Below are 15,936 nucleotides of genomic sequence, written 5' to 3'. Positions count from 1 at the left end.
TTTGGAAAGCATCTACCAAGATGGGATGGATCTAAGTAGTGAGGCTCATGGACTACTTTTGCTACTAAGTTTAGAGAAGACTTTTTTCCTATTCTCTTTCTTGTACGTCTACTGTTGAAACCACTTGGGTCATTAAACAATGCCATCCATGTATCTGCTACAGCAGTAGTGGATCTTTGTCCAATAATAGAAGCTAAATTTGACTCAAACAAAGAGAGAGCCAATGAAAACATAACTGGAAGAAGCAAAGACTTCAGTTCAGAAGTTGGCTAATGAAGGCACTTATATTGACTCCTTAAGTGAAGAGGACAAGAAGCGTTTGTTAAGCCAGCTGAAAAAGCGCACAGACTTGATTCTTACAAATCTACAACAGCAACTTTTGGATTCTACTCAACCTGTATGTAGCTTTTACAGATGCTGTCTTATAAAACACTGCCAGTTGAGTAGAGTGAGGCACTACCAGCAATGGGGCTGCTATGTGATCAGAACAGAATAAAGAATTTGAACACAGAGGGCCATATCATACAACGAATGAATGAAGATTTGAGTTCATCACTAGTGGTTCAACCCAAACTTTAAGCTATGTTTCCTGGGATGAAAGAAATAGGAATTCATCCCTTGCTACTCCTAGTCACAACAGCTACAGTTGAGTGTTCTTTTTCCTCATTTAATAGAATTTTGTGTTCTGAAAGGAGTAGTCTTCTGCCTGATCATGAACATATCATGAAGGACTGGAAGTACCAGACACATGAGAAACCACCAAGATGACTGCACTGCTTTCAAAGTTTATTAATAGAGTTGTGCACAAGGACAAGAAAGCAAGAGGGTTATAGAGCTTCATAGTAGGCTTGAGTAGCCAACTTTAATTTGTGTGATGATTTTAAAACATGAGTTAAATCTAATAAAATCATTGTGAAACACTTTTCAGTTTTTACTATGCCACACAGTCCACCTTCGCCCTCATGGTCTCAACCCTCATCAGCCGTCACCCCCCTGTATATTTGTACAACCTTCCCTCCCCACATTTCAATTTCTGAGAAAACACTGCCTGAGTCATCTGTGCTACATTCCAGGAAGGGCTGCTGGAGTCTGCATGGAATTGCATGTAACTCAGTGACAGTGCTTGAAGTCAAGGAAAGGTGACATTTTCAGCCCCACTTGAACATTACAAACACAAGTGGCCCAGTCCTGGTGGAATCTTGCACATGGACTTTTGCAAAGTGCTGCCAGTTTCTCACATATAGGGTAAATTCCTGTCCTGATTTGAAGTAAAAACTCCTATTGGTGTTTATACTGAAAGTGAGATTTGTCTCTGAGATGGATATGAATTGAGTTATCATGTGGATAATGAAAATAGTCCAAGACAATACAATTGTTCTATATTTTAAATAAAGAGGCTTGCTTTTAGTATACTACATAAGACTGCCAGTACCTCTTTGCTCCATTTGTAACTGAAGTGGTAAGTGACATTTTTAAAAAATCAAAATTAATATCCATTTGGAAACAAAATCAGTATAAAAAAGATTTGCTATCAAAATGGCATTGCTCTGATGACTTTGAATACAATAGGTTAATCAAATAGCACACTGCTCTACAAAGTGATGGGTTACTTTACAATAGACTTATTGTTAAAATTCTCATGCTCATGCCCACCACCCCACACATGCTCGTCTTAAACTTGTGTTTTTATAGTATTCCTGTGGGTTTATTTTTAAGTACAAATATCAGTATTGCGAACAATAGTCATGACTATACTATCTACAGTCATGACTTGGAACCCAAAACTATGAGACTGGCCTAAAAATCATGAGGTATATTTTAAATAAATAAGAAATCATAAGTCTGTTTTCTGGCTTTTGAACACTCACTGTGAACCCTGTAATGTGTGTGGAGGGGGTGACAATTACAGGCTGAAAATTCAGCCTTAAATGCATATAAAATATGCACACAAATATGGAAGTACTGGCTCCCTTGTGTGCTTTCTGTCCAGCCTCCCCCTTTCCTATCTCCACCACTGCCCAGAGCACTTCACTGGATGCCTGTTCCCACTCCAGCAGCCCCTACGCCCCTCCCTTGTATTTTGTCCCAAATGCCTCTGTCATAAATATAAAGGGAAGTGTAACAATCTTACTGTATACAGTACGATAAAATCCCTCCCGGCCAGAGGCACAATATCCTTTTACCTGTATAGGGTTAAGAAGCTCAGGTAACCTGGCTGGCACCTGACCAAAAGGGCCAATAAGGGGACAAGATACTTTCAAATCTAGGGGTGCGGGGGGAGAGGGAGCGGGAAGGCTTTTGTCTGTCTGTTCTGTGTGCTTGCCGGAGAGAGATCAAGAAAGCAAGCAATCCAACTCCATTAGAATTAATAAGTACAATCAAGGAAATGCGTTAGTTTACTTTTGTTTTGGCTTGTGATTTTCTCTGTGCTGAGAGGAAGGTGTATTCCTGGTTTTCTTTTTGTAACTTTAAAGTTATTGGCCAAAGGGAAATCCTCTGTGTTTTAAATCTGATTGCCCTGTGAGATTAGCTTCCCTTCTAATTTTACAGAGGTGCTTCTTTTACCTTTTTTCTTTCTAATAAAGTTCCATTTCTTTTAAGAGCCTGACTGATTTCTCTATTGTCCTAAGACCCAGGGGGTTGGGTCTGTGATCACTTTGTAACCATTTGGTTAGGATATTATTCTCAAGCCTCCCAGAAAAGGGGGTGTAAGGGCTTGGGGGGATATTTGGGGCAGGGGATAGGAACTCCAGGTGATCCTTTCCCTGATTCTTTGTTAAATCACTTGGTGGTGGCAGCATGCTCTCCAAGGGCAAAGAGTTTGTGCCTTGGGGAAGTTTTACCCTAAGCTGGTAGAAATAAGCTTAGGGGGTCTTTCATGTGGGTCCCTACATCTGTACCCTAGAGTTCAGAGTGGAGAGGGAACCCTGACAGCCCTTATCTCCAACTTCCTAGAAAGAGGGCTGCCCCTGTGTTCCTGTTTCCATTAACAAGATCTCCCTGGATCGTAATGGGGGTACTGCTGCTTCGCTCGGGGATGGGGGTGTTCCTGTTGTGCTCTCTCTGGGAATCTGTCCCACTCTGAGCATGCAGGATCCTCCAGTACTGCAAGGAGCTGCTATTACTCCAGCAGCAAAAGGGATAAGCCCTGGGGAGGTCATGGGAAACATGGTCTGAAATTACTATGCTTGTGATATCAGGAGTGTTCACAACACTGAAATATGATAGAACAGTAACATTATTAAAGAGGTATGAATAAAACTTGAGGTCAGTGCTTATGAAAAGTCTATAAGCAGATGTCAAATAAGTTATTCATACTGACTGGCTAAAGAAACTTGAAACCAAACTAAATCTGAATGCACTAAAGTGCTCCATTGTGGGGTTTGAAACATACCACTTAAGGAATCTATAAACTAATGAAATAAATGTTTGAGAGAGAGAAACGTGTTGTCAACATTACTTGATCAGCAGTTGCAAGGATAAATCACAATCCTATTTCCATTGGTAGCAGACAGCTACTGGTGAGGATGTCATTACTCTTATTTATGTTTATAGGAACGTCCTCATCTGTAATGTTTTTCTTCTTCCTGTGACTTTGAATCAAAAGATGCATAATGTGCAATTTCTGATGTCCCTAGTCTGATTCCCACAGAAAAGAGAGGACCTTGTATAAAGAGCTGAAGAAATTGTAAGAACTTTAACTGTGGTAGCCACAGGAAGAAGTGGTAATGCTTCAGTTAACAGGCAATGCCAAATGAACAGCAGAGACAGTATAATATTAATCCAGTGTTCTCAAAAACAAATGCAGCAATAAGGCAAGCCATAATAATACCTTTGTTCTTAGAGTACTTCTTCTAAGTGTTTTTAACTTACATTTTGTTATGAGTATTTGGTAGATTCCCTGGAGGGGAAAACTGAGGCAGCGAGCTAAAGTAAACTTGTCTAGCATCAGAGGAAGTCAGCATCAGAGTCAAAGTTATGACATATTGTCCATACTGATGTGTAGTTACTTTCCATAGTGATTAACAGACTCTTACTCATTATTTTGTTATGAATGAACTTGATTATTGCAAAGTTATTTAAGAATGACCTTTTGATCTCTAGTTATAGTTCCTCTAAAGACGGTTGAAAATGCATCTTAGATTCTCTTGGTTGTTTTATTAAAATGTTACGGATTTTTATTAAATTCAACTGGACAAATGTTGACTTACAATATCCAGTATGTTAACTTTCAAAATAGTCACATACTTGCCTTAGCCATAGGCCACTAAAGTACACAGGATAAAGCAATCACTTTATTTCATTCCATTTAAAAATGATATGGAGTCCCACAATGAGGTATACTGTATTACCCAACTACTCAGATATGGTTTATGACAAATACAATAATTTATTTGTCTTTGGACACACATTAATTTCCCACATACACCTCAAGCAGTTACTAATATCCATACATGTAGTAAAATAGCTCTGCCTTTGCAGATTGTCACCAACAGCAATATCCACATGAATAATCAGAACAGATCCTTTTTTAATCATCTCCATCAGTGGAGATCAAAATTAAGTGGACATTATATCATGCATAGACACTAATAAACAAACAAACCAGGATGATCACTATGCAGACAAAAAATTTAAAATGTAACATGCATACACTAGCTGGCAGGGGAAAAAATCCCAGAGACTGCACTGCATCAGTCAAATCCTCCTACACTCTAATTTTCCCTCATCTGTATGTCCGTATCATGTGTAATGAAAACTAAATAATTAAATATGGGATTAAACTGTGTCAAATAATCATGTATCCTTATATATTAAGCTTAATGATACTAAATAGTGGTGATTGATGCTTAACTGGGATGATAATTCCTTTTAATTTGGACACCTTCAGGATAATTCCTTTTAATTTGGACACCTTTACTAGTATTTACACCTATTCTCAATCTTGTGTCTGCTCTCCTAATAGCTCTCAGTCCCTCTGTTGCTGTGATACACACAGAGGGCCTAAGAAGTCAACGTTAACTTATTTTCTTTCATGATCACCTGCTTCTGGGTTGGTAGATTGCTCTTTCTATGCAATGGCACATAGTGAGCTGTGCCTTCCATGATGGGAATCTAGATGCTGCTCTTGACACTGAACAAGCAGTTGGACAAAGCTAGGATAACCAGATGTCCCAATTTTATAGGGACAGTCCTGATATTTGGGGCTTTTTCCTATATAGACTTCTGTTACCTCCCACCCCCGTCCCGATTTTTCACACTGGCTATCTGGTCACCCTAGACACAGCTCAGGCATTATCCTAGAACTCCTTGGTGGAAGAGCTTAACTGTAACTCTGTGAGCATAACCAAGTAAGTGAGTGGCATGTTTCAGCCGTGAGATCGAAGCAACATTACTGTCATGGTGCCCTCTGCAAAATGGAACAGCCTCTTAACTGGAATAAAAGACTATTAAGTATACGGTAGTGTGAAACTAAAAAAATTAACATACACACAAAAAAAATGCCATCTCAAAAAAGGCACTTCTGATCTAGGGGTCACCAAATGAAATTAATAGTCAGCAGGTTTAAAAACAAACAAAAGGAAGTATTTCTTCACACAACACACAGTGAATCTGTGGAAATTTTTGCCATAGGATTTTGTGAAAGCCAAGACTATAACAGGGTTCAAAAAAGAACTCGAAAAATTCATAAAGGATAGGTCCATCAATGGCTCTTAGCCAGATTGGGCAGGGATGGTGTCCCTAGCCTCTGTTTGCCAGAAGCTGGGAATGAGCGACAGGGAATGGATCACCTGATTGCCTGTTCATTCCCTCTGGGGATACTGGGCTAGATGGATCTTTGGTCTGACCCAGTATGGCTGTTCTTATGTGGATCAAACAATATTAAAAGAAGTAAATTTTTTCATTAGGACAGACTGGTTTGGTTTCTGTCAAACATACCTATTCCAGTAAATCATGAGGGATGGCAATCCTATTCTGTATGCCAATTCACGTGCACACAAACACAAAAGAGACTAGACTCCGAAAGTACTTAAAAGCAATGAGTCCCAAAGAAACAGCTCTAATACTTAAAATGGTACAGGTTCAGGGACAAGCTACATTGCTGTATGCCAGCTTTAAACTGATGTAGAGTATCCAAACAAACCTGCACCAGAATATATAACTTGTTGCAACTCAGACCTTTAGTTTAACTGACACAACTTCTGTGTGTGGACAAGCTGTTAAATACTTAACTTCATGCATCCTTGTTTGTATATTGGCAAATGATAAGTAGCCTTATTTCCTAATTCTAATAGCTTGCTACAGCTCTGATGACAAACCTGTTCAGCTTCCTACTGAAAGACAAAAATGTCAATCACTAGTGGGTAGCAGTTTTGTCTCCTTCTTTATGAATGCCATCTGACCATGTTTCTCGTGTTAGCAAATCACTTTGGAATTTGTCATTTGATTGGCTTTTTGTTTTAAACTCTTTATTGACTGACTGAAGATGTTTTCAGTGACTTGTACTGAATTACAACCAATCAGTATACTGCAGTTGAGTCCAGGCATTCAGTGTTCATCTGAATAGACATATATTCAGGCAAAATAATGCAGACATAGAATCACAGAAATGTAGGGCTGGAAGGGACCTCGAGGTCAGAGAATCCAGCTCCTTGCATTTAGGCAGGACAAGTATACCTAGACCATCCCTGACAGATGTTTGTCTAACCTGTTCTTAAAAAACCTCCAATGTCAGGGTTACCACAACTTCCCTTGGAAACATATTCCAATGCTTACCTATCCTTATAGTAAGAGAAAAGGAGTACTTGTGGCACCTTAGAGACTAACCAATTTATTTGAGCAAAGCTTTCGTGAGCTACAGCTCACTTCATCAGATGCATCCGATGAAGTGTGCTGTAGCTCACAAAAGCTTATGCTCAAATAAATTGGTTAGTCTCTAAGGTGCCACAAGTACTCCTTTTCTTTTTGAGAATACAGACTAACACGGCTGTTACTCTGAAACCTATAGTAAGAGAGTTTTTCCTACTACCTTACCTAAATCTCCCTTTGCTGCAGATTAAGACCACTGCTTCTTGTCATATCTTCAGTGGACGTGGAGAACAATTGGTCACCATTCCTTTTATAACCTCCCTTAGCATACTTGAAGACAGGTCTCTCCCCCCCCCCTCACCCCTCCAGTTGTATTTTCTCAAAACAAAATATGCCCAGTGTTTTAAACTTTCTCATATAGGTCAGGTATTCTAAACCCTTTAGCATTTTTGTCTCCAATTTGCCCATATTGGTGGTGCCCAGAGCTGAACACAGTACTACAGCTGAGGCCTCAACAGAGCCAAAGAGAGTGGGACAATTGCCTTTTGTGACTTACATACAACACTCCTCTTAATACACCCAGAACAATATTAGCATTTTTTGAAACTGCATTACATTGTTGGCTCATATTCAATTTGTGATCCACTATAACCCCAGATCCTCTTCAGCTGTACCACCACCTACCAAGTTACTCACCATTTTACAGTTGTGTATTTGATTTTTTTTCTTTCTAACTGTAATATCTTGCACTTCTCTTTATTGAATTTAATCTTGATTTCAGTCCAGTTGTCCAATTTATCAAGGTCACTTTGAATTCTAATCCTGTACTCCAAAGTGCTAGCAACCCCTCCTACATTGGTGTCATTTTCAAATTTTATATGCACATTCTCCGCTCCACTATTCAAGTCACTAATGGAAATGTTGACTAGTACTGGACCTTCAGGACGCAACCAGATGCCCCCCCGAGGCTGACAGTGAACCATCTGAGTACAGTCTTTCAACCAGTTTTGCACCCATACCCATCTTACAGTAATTTCACCTAGACCACATGTCCCTAGTTTATTTATGAGAATGTCAGAGGGGACTGTGTCAGAAGCCTTAATAAAATCAAGATATATCACGTCTACAGCTTACCCCATCCACTACACCAATAACTCTGTCAAAGAAAGGTTCTTGACAAATCCACATTGGCTATTCCTTATCTTCTTTACACTCTAGGTGCCTACAAATTGACTGTTAACTTGTTCCTGGATCTTTCCAGCTATTGAAATTAAGCTGGCCAGTCCTTGTTTATTTTTATTTTTTTTGTTTACCCTTCTCCAGTCCTCTGGGATCTCCTCTTTTGTCCACGCGTTCTATAAGATACTCACTAGTGGTTCAGAGATTGCTTCACCTAATTCCTTAAGTACCCTATTTCATCAAGCTTCTTAACTTCTCTAAATATTCTTTAACCAGTTCTTTCTCTATTTTGGCTTGTTTCTTTCCCTTTCTTGTTACTTTACACAAATAATAATGTCTGGTTACAGTTTACCTTTTTAGTGAAGACCAGCAAAATAGGCATTATACCTCAACGTACTTGGTATTCTCTGTTACAAGCTCTCCTTCATGACTAACTAGAGGACCTACACTTTCATTCATCTTTCTCTTGCTCCTAATGTATTTAAAGAACCTCTTCTTATTGCCTTGCTTATTTGGTGCCTTAGACTTTCTGATCTTACCTCTACATGCTTGTGATGCTCTTTTGTAGTCCTCAACAATTTTTTCATGTTTCCACCTTTTCGATTTTCAGGTCATAGAAGAGTTCATGACAGAGCCGTATTAGCCTCTTACTATTCTCTTTCCTTCGCATCAGGATAGTTTGCTGTTGCGCGTTTAATATTTGTTTTCTTGAGAAATGTCCAGCTCTCCTGAACTCCTCTGTCCCTTAAATTTCCTTCCCATGAGACCACACCTACCAGTTCTGAGTTTGTTAAAATCTGCTTTAAAAAAATCCATTGTCCTTATTCTGCTGATCTCACTCCTTCCTTTCCTTATTAATACATCATTTCATGATCACTTTCTCCCAAATAGCCTTCAACCTTCAGATTCTGAATCAATTCCTCCTTGTTGGTCAGAATCAATTCTAAAATGGCTGTACCCCTGTTTATTTCCATCTTCTGAAACAAAAAAGTTGTCACCAACACATTCCAAGAACTTATTCGACACCTTATGTTTTGCTGTGTTAAAGTCCCGTATTACTTCCAGGCATAGTGTTTTGGATATTTCTGTAATTTTTTCATACCAGTCTTTGAAGTAATAATAGTCAAATCTTCCCTCCCCCGTGAAAGCGTCTTTTAAGTACTTGTGCAACACAAATGTTTTTAAAGCTGTTCCAAAGATGAAGCTACTAGTGCCACACAAGAGGCAAGAAAAATCGTCAGTTTGTGGCATGTCTTACAGTTCCCTTTTGTGGTGAGTGTTGTAATGGTGAATTTCATCTTACCTGTCTCTTTTTTTCTACCTGAAAGCTCTGTTGTCTTTTTTATTTTATGCCCCTTCTGCAATATAGTACACAGGGAGTGCTATTTGAAAAATGTGTTTTGAAGATAGATTTGTAAATATATATATATATATATATATATATATATATCTTTCTGGAACAAAGCAAAATGCCAACAATCTAGTTAGGGAAAATAAAAGGAAAAAGTTGAAAAGGTAGCTTGAAGAGTGTTGTCATAAACTATCCTTTGTAGGAAATGATCCAATTGTATATTATATTTTTGTCTCAAGTTGCAGATATGTGCTGCCTCTAACAAGGGCAAACATATGGATTTTCTTGACTGTAGAAATTTTGCTGTTGCTTTTTGCCACTTCATCTCAGTAAGATTTTTAGGAACCTATTTGTCACCACACAGGGTGACGACAGCCCCAAACTATTTGTCACTCAATATGACAAATAATATCCACTGCTGGAGACTTGGAAGTTATGTTTCATTTGTAAGTGTAAAAAAACTGGAAGAAGACAGTGGAAGTTCCCCCCAGAAAGAACAGAAAACTTGCTGTGCCATTTCTTGTACTGTAAATTCTGTACAGCAAGTATCCATAATTGCAAAAAGGGTGGCTTTCAGATTTATCCTGCCTGCACTATAAGCAAGTTATGAATCTTTTGTTACAATTGTGCTCACGAACCTACTGAGAGAGATGTGAGATTGAGCTTTTTACTCTTGATTGAAAAAAAAAATCTGTTTTCTACAACTAGCAGCAGAAACTCCCAAAAGACTACTTCTATTTCCTATTGCCCTGAAAAAATCTGCCTTATAGAAATATTACAATACCTACAGTATACAAAAAGTTGGGGAGAAAGCACAGGGGTTTTACCATGCAACTGGCAGTAAGTCTCTCAGGAACGTTACAATTACACTGAATACATCACGTAGTTCAGAATACAGAAGTTCTTCTATTGTACACTACTTAGTAAACCTTGCAACTCTGTCAAAACTAGCAGGTTACCAAAAACATATTGAGGTCTTGTTTATTTTCTCTTTAATCCATGGGTTTTCTTTGAGTGACCTTTCTATAACCTGTATTTGTTTTCACATGTGCTGCGATGCAGCTACTTTGGTAATTATATGTAGAAATGGCTCAAATTTTAGAAGCAAGGTCAATAGACCTCTAGCCTCTACAATAAAAAGGGTGTGTCATACTATAGCATTTTCACTAACAAAGAAATATTTAAATATCAAGATATTAAAATCATGATTATTTATTAAATGATGTGGCTTTGTGCAGCATTGACAATGGTGTATTTTAAAACTGGGTTTGGGTTTTTTTTGTAAGAAAGAATTAAACAGGCGTAGTACTATTTTATCTGGAACTGTTATGAAGGATGGACTGCAGTCCTTTTTTTAATCTCGTGTGTTTAAATTTTTTTTTGAAAATTACCTCAAAATATAAAGCAGTTATGGTCAATCAGTTTTTTCTTTTGTTCTTAAGTGTCTTGCCCATGCTAAATAACTGTCTTATATGCATACATGTTTTGTGTCTGTGTGCTTTTGTGCAAAAACTCAATGATACAAACTCCATGCCTTTAAAGTGGAGATTTGATTTTAGAGACATAAGTGCAGAGAAAGTTTTGAGGTCCATTTTAAACTTTCTGTCCATCGCTTAGTTCAGACAAGCTCTGTGAAATCTTCTCCACACAGCTCTACCAATAAACCTCATTCTGGCTATTCAAGTCCTTCAACTTTTTGGAACAGAGACTGTCACCCTGATTAAAGTAGGCTGACAATATAAAATTAATAAGCTATCTACTTTGGGTTGAGATCACCATAATAGTTTTTGCTTGTGATCTTCACTACCATTTAAAGCACAGTTCCGACTGGCTAGTGCACTTCAGCCAGTTACACATTAGCCTGGTGTGATAGACCCAGGCCAGTTGTGTACAGCAGAGTAGTCCTGTTGGGATCCAGGAAGGGAACTCCCCCTAGGCTAAGGGGAGGATCCACAGGTCTGGGATACCAGTCAGGCTGAGGAGAGCCAGAGGAGAGGAAATGCAGCTGAAGGGCTGGGTAATGAAGACATCCTCAAGCCACTGGAAAGGGAGCCCTAAGGTAAGGGTGAAGAAGGAGTTAAGAGAGAGAAGCGGAAGAGCTTTGGGGAAGTGGCCCAAAGAAATGTAACAACTCTGGTGGTAAAAGTTCGGCTGCCAACAGCTGCTGCCATTAGGGTCTCTTGGCTGGAACCCGGAGTAGAGGGCGGGCCAGGGTTTCCCCCCAACCTGCCACTACAGAAGCACCTCCTGGGAGGGGAAGACAGGCCCCTGTCACGACAGGAGGCTAAACTGTTCTGGAATAAGCCCATAGGGACAACAGAGACTGTGGGAATTCTCTCACCAACCTCCTTGCTGTCTTATGATGAAAATGGCTCAGTAGGCTGTGACCCTTGCCTCTAGAAGGAGAAGGGCTATGTAGGGGGTCATAGTGAGCCTCTGAGGCTAGTGTAATCTGCCAGGAAGCGTGGGACCCACTCAGACAAGGTCAGAGCTCTGCCACTCTGGATATATGAAATTAAAGATTAAGAAGTAAATTAATTTTTTAATAAAAATACTCCTATGGCAGTGCTGCTGATAGCCCTGTGGGCACTCTAGATCATTTCAAGAGGCAATAGCTCCTATAAGTCACTAAGAGGAAGGTTTATTTCTGAAAAAGTCATATGTCTTAGTCAGAAGGCCACCAGATATTGTCTAAAATTGAATTATCCTGTAATGTTTGCTTCAAAAAATATTTCTGAAACAGTCAGATAAACCTTAGTCCTTGGGAATGTTTTCCATGGGAAAATTGCACCAGATCAGACAAGGCCTTAATCAATTTATAAATTATACTACTTCAGCTATACTGGTATAGTTAAACTGGTATAACTCCAACCATCCAGATGCAGTTATACTGATAAAAAGGTGTCTTAAACTTGTATAGTTTATTCCCATACAGGAAGGGGCATAAAATATGCCAGTATAAGCCACCTTTATGTGGGTATAAGTATAGCCAAACTAGGGGTTATAGTAGTATAACTATTTCAGAAAATATGTTTTTACCCCCTAACCAAAATACTTACATCAATACAAAAACTATGTAGACCAGGATTAATCAATTTAGTTAAACTGGTCTAAACCCCTGGAAACAATAATTTCAGTTTAAGAATGGCTTATTTCAGGTAAATCTAAATTTGTTCCTAATTCACTTAAACTCAAGCAATCCTCTCTTAAACTGAAAATGTGTGTTCATCCTGGGGTTGTACTAGTTTAATATAAACTGATTTTCATTCAGATCTTTTGTAAAACCAGTGCAACTTTCCCACATAGAGAGGGTTTTATTTTGTCTAGCACTGAGTGTCCATTGTACCCTGCACATATGATAGCCTGGAGACCTGAGACTGTTGGAGATCGGAGAAAAGGAAGCTGTAACCATCAAGGCAAGAGGAAACGATAATTTCAATGATAATTCCTAAAAAGGTGGAGTTAAGGCAGTGGAACATTAGTCTGAGGGCTCCATCCTATAGCCCTTACTCATGCAACCAATGGATATGGATTCCTCATTTAGGCTGAGGCAGTGGTGTACTAGCTGCAGAATTTGGCCCTTAAACAACATTGTATCAAATTACTGGTCCTATCCAGAAAATAACTTCATCATTCCTATTCTATCAATTGCAATCTTAATAGATCCCCCTGGTGTTCAGCTTGAGTAATAGGTGCACAAGAAAGAAAGATAAGATGCTTTTGGCTTAGTAAACAAAAAAGTCAATAAGGTGGGGGAGGGGAGAGTAAGTTGAAGGCCATTAGATACATTCTTTTTTCTCTTACATCGTCTCAGAGGATGAATCTTCCATATGATCATCAAAATTCAAACTCCCCATGGGAAGTGCTTAAAAAGCGAACAAGAGACAGCTCATGTGAACATCTCAAGAAAAATCTTACAAATGTGTGAGTGGTAGGTAGTAAAGACCGGCATGTCTAGTTTAACAGTTTTGTTGGTTTTAGACTTGGAATGAAAACAATTGGATGCTCCACTTAGGTTTCATGATTATTCTTGGAAGAAGAATGGAAGGAACAGTGTCATGAGACTTGTAGAGGTAAACCTGCCAACAAAAACAAAAGAGAGGAAAAGGCAGAGGGAGAGTATGCATAGTAAAGAGTATTTTCCTTATCGTCTTGCCAGGCTCAAGAAAACTTGCCAAAAAAACCCTTCAATTTTCCGTCACCATAGACAGATCAAAATATAGGAGTTAGGAGCAGTCTACATATCGACTATATTTGGAATAAAATTCAAACACATCATGCACTGGGCCACCCATTTTTCTTACTAACATTCATGGGAACATGCAGTTCTTAAGCTAATCACAGGAGGGCTCCCATATTTTCCCCTAGATAAAATAGTATACCCTGCATAACACAAAAATATAAACTTAATAGGAAATCAAATTGGGGCGCTAAAACAAAGCCCAGCAAGGTGTGTGCTCAGAGAAAATGAAATGCACGTGAATCTTAATGCGGTACATGGCATTGTTTTTGTTTCTTGAATGACGTTTACACATTTTTGTTAAAAGCAATGCAATTTTTTATTTAAAATATTTTCAAAATATAACAATCAATTTAATACTGTAAATAAAATGTCTGAAGAATTTGTAGGAAGCACAGAACCCTGTAACATTATATTAGCACATGTCATTTGTAACAGAAAACAGATATTTTATCCATCAAATCACTGTTGTGATTATAATATAACAATTTACAGATGTTAAAGTAGCTTCATAGGGGAACACCTTATCGTTCCCTGAATGTGATAGAAATATATTGAGAATAGCAAGGGAAAAAACACTCATGCTTTTTGTTCAGCACTGCTGAGTTATGAGGTCATTACTACCTGTTAAAATACTTCTCCCATTACATTACTTATATTTATCTATTAGTTCTCTCTTTTTCAGACAAGGGGATTATCAGAATTTATCTATTTCTTGTCATTAATTTGTAGCTGGTTTCTAATAGTATTCCAGATTATTCCATTAATCTGAGGCACAGCCACATCAATACTATATAAATCACAATACAAATGCTAACCAAAAATAAGTTATGCACCAAAAAGGACACTGTCAGGTACTTTCTGTTCAGTAGTTTTTCAGACTTTATTCTCTCTCCTCTACTTGCAGTACTTTGAACTTGAAAATGCAATTTATTTTGCTATTGATTTTGTCCATTTCCATTTAGCAAGCATGGGGATGCATGGAGATCTATGCATGTACCTGCCCATGCAGTGAGCTGAGAATATGTTCTATTGTGTTTTGATGTGTTACTGAGTCCAACTTTGCTTCCTTTGGTTTGCTTCACTATCTGTGCATCAATTCCATGATAGCAGAAATGTGTATAGCTGTAGGAATAGTGTTGCCCTGATTCTTGCTTGATTTCACTTCTTAATTCCTTTTCCAATTTATCTGGGGTCAGATGTGCTCACAATTCTTTGCCACTCCTTCCAGCCCATAGCACGGGTTCATAGGTCTTAGAGTTTCAGTCCTTTTTCCCCTTCAAACATCTCTCAATAGTGTCATCATATCCTCAGTCTTCCATCTTCTTTCTTGCTGTCCTCTTCCTTTCATGCTTTCTTTGCTGGTCATCATTCTTATGACATGTCCATCCCAAACATGTACTCGCCAGCCTATCTAACACAGAGAGTGTCAAGTTAATCTTCCTAATAATTTATTCCATGTCTTCTCTCTGCTTGTCTGGCATTCTTCTCAGTATATTATTTTCTATGACCTGTATCTTCTTTTCTTCCATTTCCAAAATGTAGGCAGCAGATACTTTTCCTTTCTATTTGTTACTTTATAGCCAAGGCTACAGCACTCCAACCACCTTTATTCATGGCCACTCATTCACATTGGGTTCTTCTTAGCTCGCCAGTTCTCTCTCTAATGGCAGTAAATATACTTCCCAAGTACACACATTCTTTTTTCTGATTCAGCTTCTCTCCTGAAACTTCAATCAACAGCTCTTCTTCTGTCTTTCCTACTCGCATAATTTCAGTTTTTTGTGTGTTTACCTTCAAACCATGGTCTTCAAACACAGAAGCCCACTCTGATACCAGCTAATGCAAATCATTATGGCTAATATAAATCTTTGAAGCTCCATTGAAGTCAAAGTCTGTTTATGCCTGCTGAAGATCTGGCCCAGTATATGCTGAACGGTATAGTGACCGCACATGCACTCTCTACATACATCTATACCCAAAGAGAACTTAGTTGTACCAAGCTTTTTGTTCAGTTATGTTAATTTTTTAAATTTCTTACAGTCAGAATGTAGAATTTATAATTAAAATTATTATTTAAAACTGAAAACATGATTCATTATTATAGTTTAGAACTAGGTGTAATATGCATCTTAAACAGGCTGATGGTGTCTTCTTTGTCTGAACTGTTATTTTTTGAATACTTAATTATATGAGAGTGTCTGTGTTTCACAGCGGTGACTGTCAGCAGAGACAGGAAAGGGGAGGGAGCTACCTGAACCTCCTCTTTCTCCCCCACGGATCTATGGCTTGGGCACTTGGACTAAGCAGCTATCTCTTCCAGGAGTCCCTTGTTAGCTGGAGTCTACTGCATTTC

This window comes from Lepidochelys kempii, chromosome 1, assembly GCF_965140285.1.
Source record: "Lepidochelys kempii isolate rLepKem1 chromosome 1, rLepKem1.hap1, whole genome shotgun sequence".
Classification (NCBI taxonomy): domain Eukaryota; kingdom Metazoa; phylum Chordata; order Testudines; family Cheloniidae; genus Lepidochelys; species Lepidochelys kempii.
The sequence above is the reverse complement of the archived record's forward strand: the minus strand, read 5'-3'. Positions refer to the sequence as shown.